Here is a 21,286-nt window from a genome sequence, read left to right on the forward strand (position 1 = left end):
GAAGTTATATATATTAGACTTGTGGACGAGCGGTTGTTATACTTGAGTAGCTTTGTAAGTAGATAATCTTCTTTCCCATTTGTCATTCAATGACAAGGAGAGGTAAAGAATAGTATGGGACTATTTTTATTTGTCTTGGAAATATTAACAAGTCTCTCACACACGAGTGAAGTTGAGTCCAGCTAGCTACCTCCTGTCTCGCTGTCGCTCTCTCTCTCTCTCCCAAGTTGCTAAGCCCTTCTCCCTACTACCTGCCTGTTCTATGGCCTGTCTCCTTCTGATGCTCTCTTTCCTAAATTCTGGTGAAACAGGAGTCGTATCACGTGTGTTCCCTGTGGTTGGAAAGTTCTAGAAGCCTGTGTGTGAGTATGTGTGTATGTGTGTTCACCTGGTGTATCACTGACAAACTAACTGCATCATCTCCTGACTGGCTACTTCGTAATCTGTCGTCAGCTTTTCCTCAGTGTAACTTGCAAGATCATTTCCCATTCCCAGTCTCGCATAGAGCTGTCTATCTCTTTATTTATCTATCTATCTAGTATGATTTGTAAATATAATATGGAGTCCTAACACATCTGCTCACTTTTTCTTCCTTCTTCACTAGTAACATACCATTTTTAGCTTTCACTCCCTGACTAACTTCATTGCCACCCTCTCTAACTCTCTTTACGTCTTTCCAGAACATTTTCTTACATTCCCTCTACTTTACACTCAAATTCCTTCCAAATTCCTCATCCACTCTCTTTTTACTCTTTCTTACAAATCTTTTCACCTCTCTCTTCCTCTCTACATATAACTCTCTCATCTGTTTCTCAACTTCTTCCACCCCCCTGTTTCTCATCGACTCATTAAATGCTTTTTTCCTTTGTGCCACAGCCTCTCTCACCTCATCATTCAACCATGCTGTTGCTTGCATCCCCTTTCGTCTTCTGTTCACCCCGCACACCACCTCACATGCTGCACAGATTTCTTCTGTGAATATCTTGCACACTCCTTACACATTCCCCATCTGCTCCAGTCCAGATTTACCCAATCGTTCCTCCACTTCTCTCTTATATTCTGCCTCTTTCTCATCCTCTTGTAACCTTTCTACTCTCCTTGCATATACTACTTCCCCCCGTTCTTCCCTTCGTCTATTTCTCCATTTCAGTTAGACCCTGATTCTCACCACAACCAAATTGTGGCCAGAAAGTCCACCCCCAACCTCTATAGTATACTCTAGATGCTCTTGCATCCATTTTTCAAGAATACTCCCCCAGTATCCCTGCTTGTCGTAAAAGGCGACTAAAAGGGTTGGCGGAGGGTTAGTGCCCCTCCCCGAAAAACAACTAACTAAAAAGATAAACAAGAAGCCTCGGCCAAGGACTGACCAAAAGATGACGACCAAAGACCGGACAAAGGACATGGTAATCGGAACATGGAATGTAAGGGGAGCGAATAATGAGGTGAAAGAGAGATTGTCCAGGTGCTTGAGGGTGTGAAAGTTGATGTATGTGGAATAACTGAAACTAAATGGTGAGGTGAGAGGGTGAGAGAATGGGAGTATGGATGGGATATATGTGAAGGAGTAGGTGAGAATGAGAGGGCAAAAGAAGGAGTATGTATAGTTGTAAGTAAAAGATGAAAGAAGAGAATAAGAGAGTATGGATCAGTTGGGTCAAGGATTGTGTGGGTAAGAATGAAAGTTGGAATACAAATGTGGGCGATTGTGTGTGTTTATGCGCCAATGCAAGATCGTGCAAGCAGAGTGAGAGAACAGTTCAGGATAAATGTGGAAGTGTGCATGGAAAAGTTTGGAAGGAATGAGAGAGTGTTTTTGATCGGTGAGATGAATGGTAAAGTTGGGAATGTGAAGGTGGATGGAATAGTTGGTGAGTGGGATGTACCTGCTGAGATAGATGAGAAAGGCAGTACGTTAGTGGACATTTGTGCTGGGAGAGGGTTGGTGAGAGCCAATACCCTATTCAGGCACAAAATGATCCACAGGTATACATGGCGAGTGATGAGAAGGGTGGGTGGTGAACTTAATGAAAGGAAGGCAATGATTGATTATGTGTGTGTGGATGAAAGGATGCGAAAATGTGTAATGGATGCAAGAGCTTATAGAGGTTTGGGGAGTGGACTTTCTGACCACTACTTGGTGGTGGCCAGAATCAAGACCCAATCAAGATGGAGAAATAGACGAAGGGAAGGACGGGAAGGAGTATTTGTAATGAGGGTGGAAAGGTTGCAAGAGGATGAGAAAAAGGCAGAGTATAAAAGAGAAGTGGAGGAACGATTGGGCAAATATGAATTGGAGCAGATGGGAGACGTGGAAGGTGTGTGCAGGATATTCACAGAAGAAATATGTGCAGCATGTGATGTGGTATGTGGGATGAAGAGAAGACGGAGGGGGGTGCAAGGAACAGCGTGGTGGAATGAAGAGGTGAGACAAGCTGTGGCACAAAAGAAGAAAGCATACAATGAATGGATGAGAAATAGGGGTGTGGAAGAAGTTGAGAGGCAGAAGAGAGTTATATGTAGAAAGAAAGAGAGAAGTGAAAATATTAGTAAGAGAGAGTAAGAAGAGAGCAGATGAGGAATTTGGAATAAATTTGAGTGTGAAGTGGAGGGGCTGTAAGAAAATGTTCTGGAAAGAGGTGAAAAGAGTAAGACAGGGTGGAAGTAAAGTTAGCAGGGTAGTGAAAGATAAAAATGATAGATTACTAGTGGAGAAGGAAGAAAAAGTGAGCAGATGGAGAGAACACTTTAAGGAATTGTTGAACATGGAGGATGGAAGTAATGCAAGTATAAGTGGCTGGGGAATGGCTGGGAGAAGGAGGGAGGTGAGAAGGCAGGAAGAAATCAGTAGGATAGACATTGTGGAAGCAATGAAGAAAGTTAAATTGGGGAAAGCCCAAGGAATTGATGGAGTGTGTGGTGAAATGGTGAAGCATGGGGGAGAGATAGTAGTAGAATGGATGTGGAAAATGTGCAGATTGACCTGGGAGGAAGGTAGAGTCGCGGAGGATTGGAAGTCAGGTATAATTATTCCCTTGTACAAAGGAAAAGGGGAAAAAGAAGTGTGTGGTAATCATAGGGGCATTTGTCTTCATAGTATAATAGGAAAAGTGTATGGCAGGATACTTATTGACAGAGTTAGAGAAAGAACAGAAGAATTAGTTGGAGAAGAACAGAGAGGCTTTAGGAAGGGAAGAGGTTGTGTAGGTCAGATATTCATTCTTAAAGCTTTAGTGGAAAAGTTTCTAGAGAAGGGAAGGAAGTTGTATGCGGCTTTCATGGATTTGAAGAAAGCATATGACAAGGTGGATGGACATGGATTGTGGAAAGTATTAAAAATTTATGGAGTAGATGGGAAGTTGTTGAATGCTGTGACGAGTAAGTATGAGGGTGCTAAGGCTGCAGTGTGTGTGGATGTTGAACTGAGTGAATTTTTCTCTTTGAAGGTTGGGTTGAAACAGAGATGTGTCATGTCTCCATGGTTGTTCAATCTGTACATGGATGGGGTAATAAAAGAGGTACAAGGTAGGGTAGTGGATGTTGGAGAGACCCCGGTGAGAGAGGGTAGTGTTGTTGTTTGCAGATGATACGGCGTTGCTCAGTGAAGACGAAGGAGAGCTGCAAGACTTGGTGGATGAGTTTGGGAGAGTGTGTAAGAAACGGAATCTGAAGGTGAATGTAGGGAAGAGTACAGTAAAGTGATGGTCTTTGAGAGAGGTGAAGTCAGTGAATGTTCAGCGTGGTTGGATGGTGAGGAATTGGAAAATGTGAGTACGTTTAAGTGCTTGGGTAGGGTGGTGAGTAAGAATGGAAGTTTGGAGGGTGAAGTGCTTGAAAAGGTACAGCAGGGAGGAAAAGTTGCTGGTTCCTTGAAAGCAGTGATAAGAAGCAGGGAAGTGAGCATGGAAGTGAAAAAGTTACTACATGACAATATTGTGATACCATCTCTAACGTATGGAAGTGAAGCTTGGACATTGCTGGAAGGACACAAGTCAAGAGTGAGAGCAGTGGAAACGAGTTACTTAAGAGGAGCCTGTGGAGTCACATGGAGAGACAGGCTGACAAATGAGGATATAAAGGAGCGTTGTGGTGTGGATGTGGATGTGATAGGAAGCGTTAGGAGGAATATACTGAGGTGGTTTGGCCATGTGGAGAGGATGGAGGGTGAAAGACTGACGAAAGAGAGTGTATGTGAGTGAGGTGGATGGGGGGAAGAGGGATGGAGAGGCCTAGGATGAGATGAAGGGATGGGGTGGAGAGGTATATGAGAGAGTGGGATGTGAGTTGGGAGCAGGGCAGTGAAATGGTGGGTGACAGGGCGACGTGGAGGCGATTTGTTTGTGGCCACTCCGAACGGGATTGAGGCGTCTGGAAATATATATATATATATATATATATATATATATATATATATATATATATATATATATATATATATATATATATATTGTTACGAAACAGAGAAAGATAACGTACACTTTAAGTGAGAATGCTAAAAATCACTACTGTCCCGTAAAGTTCCAGGTTCAAAACAAAAGAGTTAGGTAAAATTACAAGTTAAAGTTTAATGCTCAAACTAACAACAAAACATTCAGGACTCATGAGGATAATGTAATGGCAAAAACAGGTTAAATATATGGTTAACTGCAATAGCCTCTATTAACACGAAATTAGCAAGAATAAATTTATCTAAGTCAGCCCTGATAAAATGAGATACCAGATAATACTCAGTGAATGCCAGATAAATTATTACAGATACAAACTCTTATCAAAAATGACTGACATAAAACCCAACATCAATTACAAAAACTTCACTAGGCCTACAAATTAAACTTATGCTATACAGTACAAGAAAAAATGCAATAACAGTAATACTCAAATTACACACAGCTGCTAGATGGTTGGAGACTTCTTGAGCACTCACAATAATAATATCTGTACAGGGGAGGACAGAGATGTGAACAAAATGAGGAGCAGATCTAAGTGGCAATGATGCAGAGACTGAGCTCATTATATAGGGGCCAGCAGAGCCTGATACAACTTGTAAGAAGGACGCGCAAATGAAGCCATGGGGACAGAGAGCTGCAAATCCCGCAAAGTATAACAGAGAGAACGACTTACTCTACTATAACGGTAGAAGGGGGGGACTGAGGCAGAACACGCTCGTGATCAAACATGCAGCATACTGTGCGTTAAAATTGCACAAAGGATGATGAAATCATAGGCTATGTAACACCTCCCCACAAAGAAAAAAGAAATTTACAAAGGAAATTTCTTATTACTCTAAAACAATCCGTACATGGCATTACAGAACATGCAAAAGTCTTTCCTAATTTTACAAAACATGAGATCTCCCTAGCACGTTCAGTCATAGGTACTTGCCAGTATCCCTTTAACAAATCAAACTTACTTATGTACCTAGCCTTTCCGATCTTGTCTATGCAATCTTCCACACGAGGGAGAGGGTAAGTGTCTGTTTTGGTTATCTGATTAACACGTCTGTAGTCAATGCAAAGCCGCTGTGACCCACCTGGCTTAGGGACCAGAGTGACAGGAGAACTCCACTCGCTCTGACAGAGCTGAATCATCTTGTGGTCCAACAGGTAGCCAAGCTCCTTCTGGATGAGAGGAACTTTCACTGGGTTCACACGGTAAGGAGGCAATTTAATTGGCTTTGCGTCTCCAACATCGACATCATGCATCAACACAGTGGTTCTTCCTGGAGTGGCACGGAACACTTGCGGGTACTCCTGCAGTAATGCCGAAAACTCCTGCCTTTCCTTGGGTGGTAGATGAGAAAGCTTAGTCTGGAGATCATTCGTGATATCAGGATTCTTCCCCAAACTATCACTCAGGCTCATACTGCATGGGAGAGCTTCACTTGCAGACTTGGGTGGAACAGCTACAGTGCAGACTGGATTATTTTCGTCCCGCCTGTGATATAACTTTAGCATGTTGATGTGACATAGTTGCTTGCTCTTTCTACGATCTGGCGTGGCGATGACATAGTTGACATCACTGAGTTTCTTCTCCACGAAATAAGGGCCACTAAACTTGGCTTGAAGAGGTTGCCCATGAACTGGTAGCAGAATCAAAACCTGATCTCCTGGCTGAAAGTGGCGTAACCTGGACTTCTTATCATACCAAGTCTTCATCTTCTCCTGAGCAGCTCCTAAATTCTCTCTCGCTAGCTGTAAAGCAGTGGACAGCCGTTCTTTGAACTTCATCACATACTCCAGCAGGTTGACGTCATCTTCCTCCGACAGCCAGCATTCCTTGAGTAACTTAAGGGGTCCTCTTACTTCATGGCCAAACAGTAGTTCAAAAGGTGAGAAGCCCAGTGATTCATTTGGAGATTCTCTTGCAGCAAACACAACGAATGGAAGACCTTTATCCCAGTCTTTCTGATGTTCCAAACAGTATTTCTTGAGCATCGATTTGAGTGTTTGATGATATCTCTCCAACGCTCCTTGGGTCTGGGGATGGTAAGCTGAAGACGTGATCTGGGTGATGCCCAACTCTTTCAGGGACTGCTTGAAAACGTTTGACATGAAATTACTTCCCCGGTCTGACTGTACCTCCTTGGGCAGACCAAACTTTGTGAAAAACCCTAGCATTTCCTTAACCACGTTCTTTGCTGAGATGTTTCTAAGTGGAATGGCTTCAGGATAACGAGTAGCCATATCAATCATGGTCAACACATAAGAAAATCCTGAAGAAGTCTTAGGAAGAGGGCCCACAATATCCACCAACACACGGGTGAAAGGCGCCTCAAAAGGAGGAATGGGAACTAGAGGTGCAACCTTTTCGGTCTGATTACACTTCCCCACAACTTGACAGGTGTGACAAGACTTACAATACCAGGAAACATCCCTGAAGATACCTGGCCAGTAGAAGTATTTCAAAATGCGTGCCACAGTCTTCCTCACTCCAAGGTGTCCTGCCAAACTGGAATCATGAGCCACTCGAATGATATCCTGCCTACAAACACGAGGGATGACAACTTGATGTACAACCTCCCATTCACAGTCGGCTGATGCTGTTGGGGGTCTCCACTTCCTCATAAGTACTCCTGACTTTACATAATAACAAGTAGAAGCACCGGCTGACTCTTCTTCACTGTAAGCAGAGTTAGCTAGACCTTTCAACTCAGGGTCAGCAACCTGCAACTCAACCAACTCTTGACGAGACAAATTATCAACACTACGGGGTACTGCCTCATCTGGTGAGTGGTCCAAATTAGCAAGAAAAGTGTCAGCTAGGATAACATCATCATCATCATTATCCTCTAAATCACCAGTAACTTTAGACTTAGCCCTAGTGACAGCACATGCAGGGAACACATCAGGGACATCACAATCCTGGGCCGCAGCCACTGGCTCACTAGACAACTGAGGAGCTGGACACACTTGACTTCCACCAATATCATTTCCAAGTAAGAAAGTTACACCTGACATTGGGAGTGTCTCAACCAACCCAACCATAACGGAACCATTAACAAAACCAGACTCTAAATTCACTCTGCACAGAGGGACAGAGAAGTAATTATTCCCTACACCTTGTAAGATTACAGTTTCATCAGAGGAATTAACATTAGAGCCTAGAACACTGGTCAGCATAAGGGATTGGCAAGCACCTGTATCACGATATATTTTAACTGATTTCCTGTCATTACTGTCCAGAGGACTGACAAAACCATCAGACAGGAAATTAGCACATGAACTCTTGAGAGTGTCACCCACGTTACTGCTCAAAAGAGGAGCTCCATCATGAGAATTTAAGTTACCCCTCAAAGCAGGTTCAGTTAACTCAGTTAAAGAATTCTGGGAACTCTCAAGAGTGGACACTAGACCAATTGACTGAATATTTAAAGACTCCTTTTTGTTCACATCACGCTGTCTCCTGAAACATCTCTCCGTAGTATGACCAAGCTTACTACAATAAGTACATTTACTTTTCTGAAATCTAGAGGTGAAGCTGGTATTTACTTCCTGAGAAACATCATCCTTATTCTCTTTCCTGTTACCTGTACTCTGAGTAGAGGCAACGTACTTACTCTCAGCTTTCCCTTTTTCTCTAGAATATCTCTTGTGAGTGAGAACATACTCATCAGCTAAAACTGCAGCATCAGACAAATTATCTATTCTTTTCTCATCAAGATATAGGCTTACATCTTTACTAATACACCTTTTGAAGTCCTCCAGCAAAATCATCTGCTTAAATTTGTCAAAATCAGAATCCACATTCTTAGAATTTAACCACTGCTCTAACAGATCTTCTTTGATTTTTGCATACTCAACATGGGATTGCTTATCTTGCTTGTAAGTTGTCCTAAATTTTAGTCTATAGGCTTCAGGAACAAGCTCATAGGCCTTGAGAATCAAGCTCTTAACTACATCATAATTATCACATTGATCCTGAGGCAAAGATGCCTAAGTTACTTGAGCTTTACCGGTGAGAACAGTTTGAAGGAGTACTGGCCAATACTTTTTAGGCCAATTAAAACCTGTAGCTACCCTCTCAAACAACTGAAAATACTTTGTTAAATCAGATTCATTAAAAGGAGGGACAAGTTTAACATTTTTAGCCACATCAAAATCATCAGAGCTAGATGATCCAGTTCCACCTTGTTTCATGCGATACTCATGGTCTGCCTGAATCCTAGCAATTTCAACTTGTGCCTCAGCCTCCCTAGCCTTAGCCTCCTGCAGGGCTAGCTGTAACTTAGCTAATTCAATCTGCGTTTGCTCTTTTAGAGGAGTTACATTAAACAAGCTTTCATTAATCATGGCAACAATTTGATCTTTAGACTGATGAGAGCGAACAACAAATCCCAATTGTTGAGCAACAATCTTAAGTTCATTCTTTGTTCTGTTTTCTATATCACACACTGTTTGCACATTTGACAAAAAATATTTGGCTTCATCAAGCGTAGTAATAGTAGACATCATGAATAAGTAACAGTCACAAAATATCAAGCAATATCCTTATGATAATATCCTGAATATCCTGATATGAGGTCGCCAAATTTATGTTACGAAACAGAGAAAGATAACGTACACTTTAAGTGAGAATGCTAAAAATCACTACTGTCCCGTAAAGTTCCAGGTTCAAAACAAAAGAGTTAGGTAAAATTACAAGTTAAAGTTTAATGCTCAAACTAACAACAAAACATTCAGGACTCATGAGGATAATGTAATGGCAAAAACAGGTTAAATATATGGTTAACTGCAATAGCCTCTATTAACACGAAATTAGCAAGAATAAATTTATCTAAGTCAGCCCTGATAAAATGAGATACCAGATAATACTCAGTGAATGCCAGATAAATTATTACAGATACAAACTCTTATCAAAAATGACTGACATAAAACCCAACATCAATTACAAAAACTTCACTAGGCCTACAAATTAAACTTATGCTATACAGTACAAGAAAAAATGCAATAACAGTAATACTCAAATTACACACAGCTGCTAGATGGTTGGAGACTTCTTGAGCACTCACAATAATAATATCTGTACAGGGGAGGACAGAGATGTGAACAAAATGAGGAGCAGATCTAAGTGGCAATGATGCAGAGACTGAGCTCATTATATAGGGGCCAGCAGAGCCTGATACAACTTGTAAGAAGGACGCGCAAATGAAGCCATGGGGACAGAGAGCTGCAAATCCCGCAAAGTATAACAGAGAGAACGACTTACTCTACTATAACGGTAGAAGGGGGGGACTGAGGCAGAACACGCTCGTGATCAAACATGCAGCATACTGTGCGTTAAAATTGCACAAAGGATGATGAAATCATAGGCTATGTAACAATATATATATATATATATATATATATATATATATATATATATATAGCCGTGGCTCAGTGGGTTAGAGCTCTCCGCTCTGACCGAAGGGTCGGAGGATCGAATCCACCCAAGGGTCATTGGTAGACATCAGGAAGGGCATCTGGTCATAAAATGCTACACGCTCCAGTCCAAAAGTCCTCTACCCAGGGGCAACGCCTTAGCCTTTCGGGGATACCTGGCGTAAAACAAAATTATTATTATTTTTTTTATTATATATATTGATAGATAGATAGATAGACTGATATGTGACTGCTGGTAGCAGATTTTCATTAATACATGTAGAGTTAAACAATATTTTTGCAGTTGTTAGGCTTCTTTCTAATATTTTCAGTTTTTGTCTCTAGTACTCTTCCATCGTGGGACTGAGCGAAAACTAACTCTTCAAAGTTGTTCATTTTTAGTCGACATTTCGTCTACAGAGAAACATCATTAGGAATGTGATATGTTTACGTAGATACGTGGAGCAAATGGATGCATAATATAAAGGTACCGCACAACCAAAATAATTTAAGTATAACTAACAATTTTCCATATTCCTTATACAAGACAGTGTACATAAGGAAAGGCACGTGCTATATATATGACCATCTGAAGTGGCTAGAATATTGAATGATTTTTTTTCCCCTCAAGACACTTATCAATACTTTTCGAATAAACTTTTTACCTACATTACAGGAAATCATATGTACAGAAGGAATTAAATAAATTATACATACCTGTGAGACTGGGATGTTGTCTAAAACCAATATAGTGTATGAATATCAGTGTACTACAGAGGACCGCGCACCTCATAATAATACCTACATTGGTTACACGGCTGGCTCCCTAGGTCTTCGGCTATCTCTACATGTACAGAATGAAGCCATCAAACAACATCATCTAGGACATCACGGAACTAATGTTTACTAAGACAATATAGCCCAGAACACCAAAACTGTCGCACATTGCAATGACCTGAGAAAACTGAAAATGTTAGAAGCAATTTATATATGAGAAAAAACACCGATGATTAATATACATGACTACGAACATGGCCTTGTTTGATGGTGCTACACTCAACCGTACAAGGAATAACGACACTCTCACCTCAGGTCAGATAATCCGCCCAACCTTTCCCCTGCCCCTCCCCTGTCTACCCCACCCCCCACATGCTAGACAAGATCAGCCTGCATCCGATCTAGCCGTGCCCATGACCCCCAACCTGTGCATAGGGTATTAATACAGATGTAGGAACAACACATGTTTGGTAGACTGTAGCACCAGTCGAGCAGGGCAGTACTCCCAAGGTGGATGGAAAGCTAATGACAGGGAGAGCTAGAGCTCCCATTTCATCAGCCCTCGGGACTGCGTCCCGACCATCCACCTTTGCTGATTTTTTTCCAGTGTCTCATTAACCCGTCACGTCCCGAGGTTTTCCACACCTCTGACATCCCACAGTCCCGAGGTATTTTCAAAAAAATTTTTTTTGGCTAAAACCTTCACTTTTGGTGAGAAACATCGAAAATTCATAGAGAAATCGCTCACCTGAGGTTTAAAATACCCAATCCAGGTAGTTCCTTCTTACCTGACTGGGTTTTCTAACATGCTGGCACCAAAGAAAACGAGTTCTATGGGAGGGTAACTATTTTATCCACTCATAAACGGTATTTATTTATTTACTTGGTACGAATATATATGTAGTATGAGAGTATATTGGTTTTCAAGCAGTAATAAAGGCATTATAAGCATTGTTTCACTCACTAACTAATCACCATACCTGACCTTTTTTTGTCACATTACCTGATCATTATTTCTGGCTGTTTCTTCTTCTAATGCTATGTAAACATTGTCCTCCACATTGTCATCGATTGGGGAATCACTCTGGCCCTGAATATCTTTACTAGCCAGGTCACTGGTAACAGGTCCTTTGCCAAGACAATGGCGTGAGGGGGGGAGGGGGGAGGTTATGCTGTGTAAGGCATTGTTCCTGCTTGGCATCTTGTAGAGGAATAGAGGAAGGTGTCCCGTGTATACATACGAAAAATCAAGCGTGAAAATTTAAAATTGTGCAAATTAGGGACCTTGCAATTGCACGACGTACTGGTACGTCGCTGGGACTGGCAAATGCAAATCGTTGCAACGTACCCATACGTCGACGGGACAGGGCGGGTTAACCCAGAGAGTAGGCCACAGGCTCTCCAATACAAGTTTCTCTATCAACACCAAACTACATGCACAGTACACACCGCACTTCCTTTTCAAAATTTGGAAAAAAAGAATGGCGTCGAATAACATAGCCTAGGAGTCCCCAGGGGGGGGGACCATAAATGCCCCCACCTTCTGCCCCTCTCCCGGTGATGAGTCAAGATAGATGGAACCACTGTCTGCCTCTCTTCTTCTTCATTTCTGCAACATTCGTGGCCTTTCCTCTAACTTTCGCTCTGTTGAGCACCACCTCTCCTTCTCTAAACCTCACCTTCTTTTTCTAACTGAGACTCAGCTGTCTGAGGCAACTGACAGCAGACCCTTTTCTGTATCCTTCTACTTGCTCAATACTTATTTCAAAACCAAAGGTGGTTGCTGTGTATATATATACAACAACTTATCTTGCTCTCGTGTTTCTGAACTCTATTCTTCTGAATTCTCTACACTCTGGCTTTGGCTTTCCTGTCATTCTCTGACTAAATATATCTGTGCTGTTTACTTATCTCCTAATTCTACTGGACTATCAAAAATTCTTTGCCTATCTTACTTCTACGATGGAACGGATTCTATCCATTTCTCCTTTCTCTGAAATCTCCATTCTAGGAGATTTCAATATTCACCACCACCATTGGCTCTCCTCTCTTTTCACTGATCCACCTGGTGAACAAGCCTACACCTTTTCTATCCTTATTGACCTAGAGCAGCTTGTACAGCACCCTACCCGTATCCCTGACTGCCTTGGAGAGAGCTCCAACATACTTGACCTCTTCCTTACAACTAATCCTTCTGCTTACACTGTTAATCTTTTCTCTCTTTTGGACTCCTCCGATCACAACCTTGTCGCATTAACCTGTCCTAACGCTCCGGTATGGCCTGCAGACCCTCCAAAAAAATGTTGTCTGTGGCACTTTGGAGCTGCGGATTGGGAGGCCCCAGGCAGTACTTCTTTGATTTTACCTGGAGTGATTATTGTTTCCATGGCCAGGAGCCATCTGAGTGTGCCTTGTGCATTATGGAGGTTATTCTCTCGGGCATGGAAGCATACATTCCTTTCTCATATCTTTTTGACTAATGCACGAAAGCCTTGGTTTAATCACGCTTCTTCTAATGCTGTCCACAAAAAGAAGCGGGCCTATAAAAGGTATCTTTTTTACATTTCTGCCCGGAATTGTGCTAAGTCTGTTCTTTGCTCTGCTAAAAATATTTTCATTCGTACTAAATGCTCTCAACTCTCTAACTCGAATTCTTCCCGCTCCTTCTGGCACCTTGCCAAAATCCTTGCTAACAACTTTACCTCATCATCCTTCCCTCCTCTTTTCTACTCTGATGGCTCTGTAGCTATTTCTTCGACTGATAAAGCAGATTTCTTCGCTCAGACTTTCTTCTCCAATTCCACCTTAGACGATTCTGGTGCTATTCCTCCATACATTCCACCCCCTCTGGCTTCCTCATAGCTGACATTAAAATTTCTTCAGCTGATGTATTTTCTGTCATCACAGGCCTCAATACTAATAATGCATATGGGCCTGATGGACTCCCTCCTGATGTTCTCAAGAACTGTCCGTCTGTGCTTACGCCCTGCTTAGGCAAACTCATTTGCCTTTGTCTATCAACTTGTACCTTTCCTTCTTGCTGGAAGTTTGCTCTCGTTCAGCCAGTCCCAAAGAAGGGTGACCATTCCCTACCCTCTAACTATCGTCCAGTTGCTTTAACATCCTGTATATCAAAAATTTTCGAGTCTGTTCTTAATAGAAAAATTTTAAAGCATCTTTCCTATCACAACCTTCTTTCAGATCGTCAGTGTGAGTTCCGTCAGGGACGCTCCACAGGTGATCTTCTCACATACCTTTCAGACTCCTGATCGTCCTTCTTTCGGGACTTTGGCGAAAACTTTGCCATTGCACTTGACATCTCAAATGTTTTCGATCGAGTCTGGCATAAATCTTTAATTTCCAAACTGCCCTCTTACGGTCTCTATTCTTCTATCTGTGCCTTCATCTCTAGCTTCATTTCTGGTCGTTCTATAGCCGCTGTTGTAGACGGCCATCGTTCTTCTCCTAGATCTATTAACAGTGGTGTTCCTCAGGGCTCTGTCCTATCCCCAACCCTCTTCCTTTTATTCATCAATGACCTTCTAAGTTGTACATCTAACCCTACCCACTCATACACTGATGACTCCACCTTCACCTTTTCATTCGATTCCCGCAACGTCCATCTCAGCAGTTACTTCAACAAACAAGGGATGAGGCTATGGCACACCTAATGTCTGACTTAGCTCGTATCTCAGACTGGGGTAAAAATAATCTGGTTGTTTTTAATGCATCAAAGACTCAGATTTTGCACCTATCAACCCGACAAAATCTTCAGCAGGCATATCCAGTAATGTTTAATAATATTCAGCTTAACTCTGCATCATCCTTGAACATGGTTGGGGTTTCATTTACTCGGGACTTATCTTGGAAAGATCATATTACATCTCTGGTAAAATCTGCTTCCAAGAGATTGGGTGTGCTAAGCCGACTCCATTCCTTATTTACCTCTGCACAATTGTTGACTCTATACAGGGGTTTTATCCGCCCCTGTGTGGAGTACAACTCTCATGTGTGGGGAGGCTCCCCACATACAGCTCTTTTCAATAGGGTGGAGACAAAGACTTTTCGCCTCATTAATTCTCCTCCTCTTACTGTCTCCCTTCAACCTCTGTCTCTTCGCCACACTGTTGCATCTTTATCTCTTTTCTATCGCTACTTCAATGGTCACTGCTCCTCTGAACTCTCTGCATGCATTCCTCCACCGCTACGACGGGCATGTAGCACCCGCCATGCAGCAAACTCTCATCCCTTTTCTGTCCAACTCTCTAATGCAAGAGTTAACCGTTACTCCCAGTCCTTCATTTATGCAACAGGTCAGCTCTGGAACTGTCTCCCTCTGTCTGTATTTCCTGTTTCCTATTATCTCCAGTCATTCAAACGGAGTGTGTCCAGGCATCTCGAAATGATCGGATCTTGAATTTGGCTCTCTCTTGTATTTTGTTTTTGTTTTGGAAGGAACAGTTTTGCTGGCTCGTTGCCTTTGGTTCCTGCTTCCTCACATAAAAAAAAAGTTTTAACTCTACTGTACAATATCAATATGTAGTACAGAAGTTCTTAATGTATCTTTCCTGTATAAGGTATTTAAATGCATTATGTTTTAGTATTTATAAGAACTTTATCAGCTAGAAGTATCGACCATTGCAGAGATTATTGTATGTAAAAATATATTATTCCTTCTGTACATATAATTTTCTATAATTTAAGTAAAAGTATACTCGAAAAGTTTTTTACATGTTTTTTGAGAAGTAAAAAAAATCATTCATTATTCTAGCTACTTAAGCAGGTTGTATACAAAGCATGTGCCTTTCCTTTTGTATCTCCCTTGTATAATGAATATGGAAAACCGTTATTTAGTTATACTAAATAAAGGTACTACATATGACATAATTTGTCATATGTAGTACCTTTAAATCATGTATCCATTTGCTCCACACGTACCTATGTAAACATATCACATTCCGATATATGGTTGTGGTCTTTCCATTGCTGATGATGTCTTTCTGTAGACGAAACGTCAAATAAAAATGAACAACTTTCGAGATTTAGTTTTCGCTCACTCCCACGAAGGAAGAGTATTAGTGACGAAAACTGAAAATATTAGAAAGAAAATTAACAACTGCAAACATGCTGTCGTCTTGAAGTCAACACACACACACACACACACACACACACACACACACACACACACACACACACACACACACACACACGTGGAGAGAGACAGACAGACAGACAGACAGAGTATATAATATTATGTATATATAGATAGATAGATACATAGATTTTATGTATATATTTATTTAATTTATATATACTGGAGAGGGGGAGTGAGATATATATATATATATATATATATATATATATATATATATATATATATATATCTCTCTCTCTATCTATATACATCTCTTTCTCTCTCTCTCTCTCTCTCTCTCTCTCTCTCTGTACTCTTATATAAGAACATAAGAAGAGAGGATAACTGCAGTAGGCCGGTTGAACCATGCTAGGCAGCTCCTAGAAGATTAACTGAACTACTAGAGTGAGATAGGGATAGGAAAGAATAAAGCTCTCGCCCTTCCTCCAAACCCTCCAGCCGAAGCAGGCAAGAAAAAGTCAGAAGAACACCACGCAGTATAGAAAAACTGGCGTGGGCATTTTATAGGAAAGTGTCAAAGGAGCAAAAGAGACTACCATAGTGTAACCTGAAAAGGAAAAAAGAATGAATTAGTATTGGTTGTTAGATTTTTTTTTCCTAAACCCACCCCTAATTTGTCATATGTTTATCCAGCCTGTGCTTGAAACTCTCAATGGAAGAGGCTTTACTAGGTAGCTTAATCCATTCGTCTACACCTCTATTACCAAACCAATTTCTACCTATTTACTTACCAAAATGGAATTTTTATGGTTTGAAACCAGTACTTCTAGTTCTCTCCTGTATGCTCACTTTAAGTACCTTGCTAATATCTCCCTCGTTTATTCCCTTCATCCACATAACCACCTCAGTTAAGTCTCCCCTTACTCTACGCCTCTCTAGTGAGTGCAGACTTAGTCTTTTTAGTCAGTCTTCATATGACTGGTTCCGAACATCATGTGTCATTTTTGTCATTCTTCTCTGTACATTTTCTAATGAGGTAATGTCTGCTTTATAATAAGGACATCAAAACTGCACGCCGTAGTCTAAATGTGACCTTATTAATAGTAGACAAACTTGCGATGTTACTTTTGATGACATATTGCTCAGGCTTCTTGAAATAAATCATAAGCCCGTATTTGCTTTATTTCTCTTATTAATACACTGTTGCCTTGGTCTGAGGTCTTTGCTAACCATATCTCCTAGATCTCTCTCGTATCTGATTTACTAATTTCTTTGTTATCTAGGCTGTATTTAGTATCTCCAGTGGTCTTGCCTACGTAAAGTACAGTACTTTACAATTTTCAGCATTAAATTCCATTTGCAAATTTTAGACCATTTGGGCAATATATCGAAGTCCTTTCGTATGTTATGGAATCCATCATTCAGGTCAATCACACTGTGGAGTTAATGATACACCTTATTTTTTTATCGTTGGCAAATATTCTGATATTACTAGTGATTCCTTAGTCTAGATCATTTATATATACATAATTAGGGACCGAATACTGAACCCTGTGGTACACCACTAGTTACTAATCCCCAATCCGACTTTGTTCCTCTTATTAATACTCTCTGCTTTCGTCCTTTCAGCCAAGACTCTATGCATTTTAAGATATCGCCGTCTATACTGTGTGTTTGAACCTTTCTAACCTTTCGCGTGGGACCTTATCAAAAGCTTTACTAAAGTCCAGATAAATAATATCGTAAGCTTTATCGCTATCTACTGCCTCATAGACTTCCGAGGATGACAACAAGTTTGTGAGGCAGGATCGTCCTTGTCTGAATCCGTGCTGACTTTTATTTGTAAGATTAAATCTTTCTAAATGTTCTCTAATCTTATTTACCAAAACTGACTCTAGCAATTTTCCTACTATTGACGATAGACTTATCAGACGATAATTCGACGCACCTGCTTTATCACCCGTTTTAAAAATGGGCACTACGTTTGCGGTTTTCCACGCCTCTAGAACTTGTCCTGAAACTAAAGAGTCATTAAATAACGTTAAAAGTGGCTGACATAATTCTTCTTTGGTTTCTTTTGTAATTTTTGCATATATATCGTCCGGACCTGCCGATTTTTGAGGTTTCAACTTATTAATTTCTCTTAACACGTCCTCCTTACTAATGGTTATTTTACTAAGGATATTTCCCGTATTATCACCGTAAATATTTGCTGCTTGAGGGAGCAGGTCTAGATTTTCCTTGGTAAATTCTGATATGAAATAATTATTTAGGATGGAGCACATTTCTCTATCTTCACTGGTAATGCCACCTGATTCTGATCTGAGAAGACCTATCCTAGCTTTATTTGTCGTACGATATATATGATAAAACCCTTAGGGTTTTCTTTCGATTACACTGATTTACAAAAAAAAACAAAAATCTGAGGCAAGCATGTGAATAGGTATTTTTGACTAATTTTGATATGCTTAATTCAAATTTCTAAACAGTTTTGCTCTCTCACCTCTAGTTTTTTTGCTTTCACATATCCCTTTTTTTTTTATTATAATGCATATATTTATAATATAATGAGTTTATTTCATATATTAAAATGGCATATTACAGAACGAAACAAAACAGACACAGAACACTGACAGAACTAAATATTACCATTACTTGGATATAAGCATATATACACACCATAGTACTACAGACAGTCAGAAGTGAGTTTTTTTGGACGATCTGGTGTACTTTGCCTCCGGGATGTCGCGCAGGAGCATCCAGCAGAAGTCCCCCATCATGCTGGCGTTCCACTTGCCTTGATAGTTCCCCTCCATCTTAGCACTATCTTGGTGGAACCTTTCCCCATGTTCGTCACTTACTGCTCCCAGGTTCTCGGGGAAGAAATTGAGGTGGGAGTGGAGAAAGTGAATCTTGAGAGACATTCGGCACCCCAAATCCTGATAAGCCTGCAACAACTTCTTGACACGCTCTTGGTAATCTAGTGCCTGTGTATTACCAAGGAAGCCATGGCAAAGTACCTTAAATGCTTCCCAGGCTCTCAGTTCCTTCAAGGTGAGCTTCCCCTCGAATAACTCATCCTTCAGCACCTCCCGGATCTGAGGTCCGATGCAGATGCCCTCCTTGAGCCTAGCAGAACTGAGAGCTGGGAACAGAGTGCACAGATGTTGGAATGCAGCGTCATCCTTGTCCATGGCCTTCTTGAAATTCTTCATAAGGCCAAGCTTGATATAAGGAGGGGGGAAGAAGCATCTTGTTCATGTCCACTAGAGGATTTTCTTGGGCATTGTGTTTCCCAGGCACGAAAGTGCTCCTAGACCCCTAGTCCTTCTGCGTGTAGTGCTTGACATGTTTGAGGTTGTTGTGGCGCGCGTTTTAAACAAGTTCCAAGAAAATAGGACGGTAAATGGATTTTTGACGAATATTTTGGGTCTAGGCCTATATGTATACAAGTACATACATGTATACATGTATATCTCAAAAACTAGAGGTGATGAGTGAAAACGAATTTCGGATCTGAAATCAGCACCCCAAAATTAGATTACAACACCTAATTTCATGCCTGCCTCAATTTTTTTGTAAACCAGTGTTATTTATCAACATTAATTTCATAACTTCTCTTTGCTTTCCATATTTCCCTCTTTATTTCACTAATAAAAATCGTGTACTGGTTAAGTAAGTGTTCCTCTCCCTGTTCTATTTTTCTATATATTCCTTTTCTTTGGCCAATGAGAGATTTTAATTTGTTGTTTAACCATCTTGGATCGGAATTATTCGTTCTGAACGGTTTTGAAAGGATATATCTATCTTAGCCTCTGTGTATTATATTTACTAATTCATCATATTTCTCACTGCCCGAACGGCTACTTGGTACTGGACCTGAGTTAATCCCCGTCACCTGAACTACACTCTCACCGTTCCCAGAGACGTGGCGCACATTCCCACCCGTTGCCTGCCCCTCACCTATGACGTGGGATTCCCCACTGACCTGTCTCTCCCTAAAGTAGCTGGTCTTCCTATGGAATACCGTTCTAAAATAAGCTCTTAATCCATCAAAATCTCCTAGACGAAAATCAGGAATGGTGGAGGGATTTTTAGTAGATCAGACATACCAAATAAATTTGAACTTAAGTTCTTCCTGACTGCTATTACCAAATCGTTCACCAACCTCTATATCAGTAATGGCATTTTCTTTATTAGCTAAAACCAAATCTAGTATATTATTACCTCTGGTGGGCTCCCTGATATTCTGATAAAGGAAATTGTCCTGTACTACCTCTAGGAATTCCTCTGACTCTGCATCCCCTGTCTGATTTCGCCAATTTATCCTTGGCAGATTAATATCCTCTACAATTATTACTAGGCTGGACTGTGATGCTTTCCTAATTTTCTCTCAAAGGTACTTACTGTCTGCCCTACTTAGTTTTGGAGATCTGTAAATAGTTCCTAAGACAAATTGCTCCCTATTGTTACTAATTTCAACCCAGACACTATCCGTGTCCCTGTTTACTTTAATGTCTGCTTTATTGTAACAGTTTAATGAATCCTTTACATAATTAGCTACCCCGCACCCCTTTCTTCCCAGATGGTTTGACAGAAAAATATTATAGCCCTTTATCTGATATTCTGCTAAAAATTCTCGAGTGTCTGTATTCATCCAAGTTTCACTAATAACGGCAATGTCTATTTTCTCTGTACAAATTAGAGACCTCAGTTCATCCATTTTATTATTTAATCTCCTGATGTTTGTCTAGTACACTTTCAGGTTATTACGAGTAGTTATACCTCTACCTTGGGACTTAGTATTTTTTACTTTGTTACTAACTGGGAAACACTTTACTAATATACCAAATTTTTGTAATATAATTTATCGCCCCTCTGTCACCGCTTCTTCCGTCCTGTATCATCACCTGCTCATTTTGAGGTGCCTGAATGGATGTATCTACACTAATGGTTAAACCGTTGTTCTTACTTTTGCAAGTCTTGCCGCATCTGTCCAAACCTGATGATAATAATTTCTGAGTGTAGTTGCTGCAACTTCCTGTACATCTAATTCTCAACCTATAAAAGATAAAATAAAATAAAAACTCTAACTCCCCATCGATCATTCCAGCTAAAACAGTAACTCTCTGCCTACTAAGATAAGTCCCATCCCAACTATACATGGCAATCGGTCCATAAAACTGGTGCCAGCTGTCTATGAAAGGTATTACATTATATTTGTAATACCTTTCAAGGCGGCAAATAAAACCTATCGCCCTGCTCAACCATTCCCTCCCAGCTCCCCTCCTAGGCAAAGCACGAAGCACTACAGAGGTCCCTCCCCTCTCCCTAACCATCTCCAACATAACCTTGTACTGCTGCCTCAGTACCTCACTTTTCGCCTACCAATATCGTTGCCTACTACACTTAGGCACACAGTGGGTTGGTCTTCACTGTCCTTCATGATATTTGAGATTTTTTCCATTACTTCACCCATAGTGGCCCCCAGAAGATACACATGTTTAGTGAGTGGAGTATACATTGCTTTGTTTAGATATCTTACCTGGGAGTCTCC

General features: G+C 40.8%; 1 protein-coding gene across 1 annotated transcript in view; it reads right to left on the reverse strand.

Annotated features, from left to right (window-relative positions):
* Positions 1 to 21,286, reverse strand: part of LOC145395833 (ionotropic receptor 93a-like) — a 131,014-nt gene that overhangs the window by 109,364 nt on the left and 364 nt on the right. The window lies entirely within an intron of this gene.

Source organism: Coenobita brevimanus, chromosome 33, assembly GCF_032717465.1.
Source record: "Coenobita brevimanus isolate Jiangsu-jjx chromosome 33, ASM3271746v2, whole genome shotgun sequence".
NCBI lineage: Eukaryota > Metazoa > Arthropoda > Malacostraca > Decapoda > Coenobitidae > Coenobita > Coenobita brevimanus.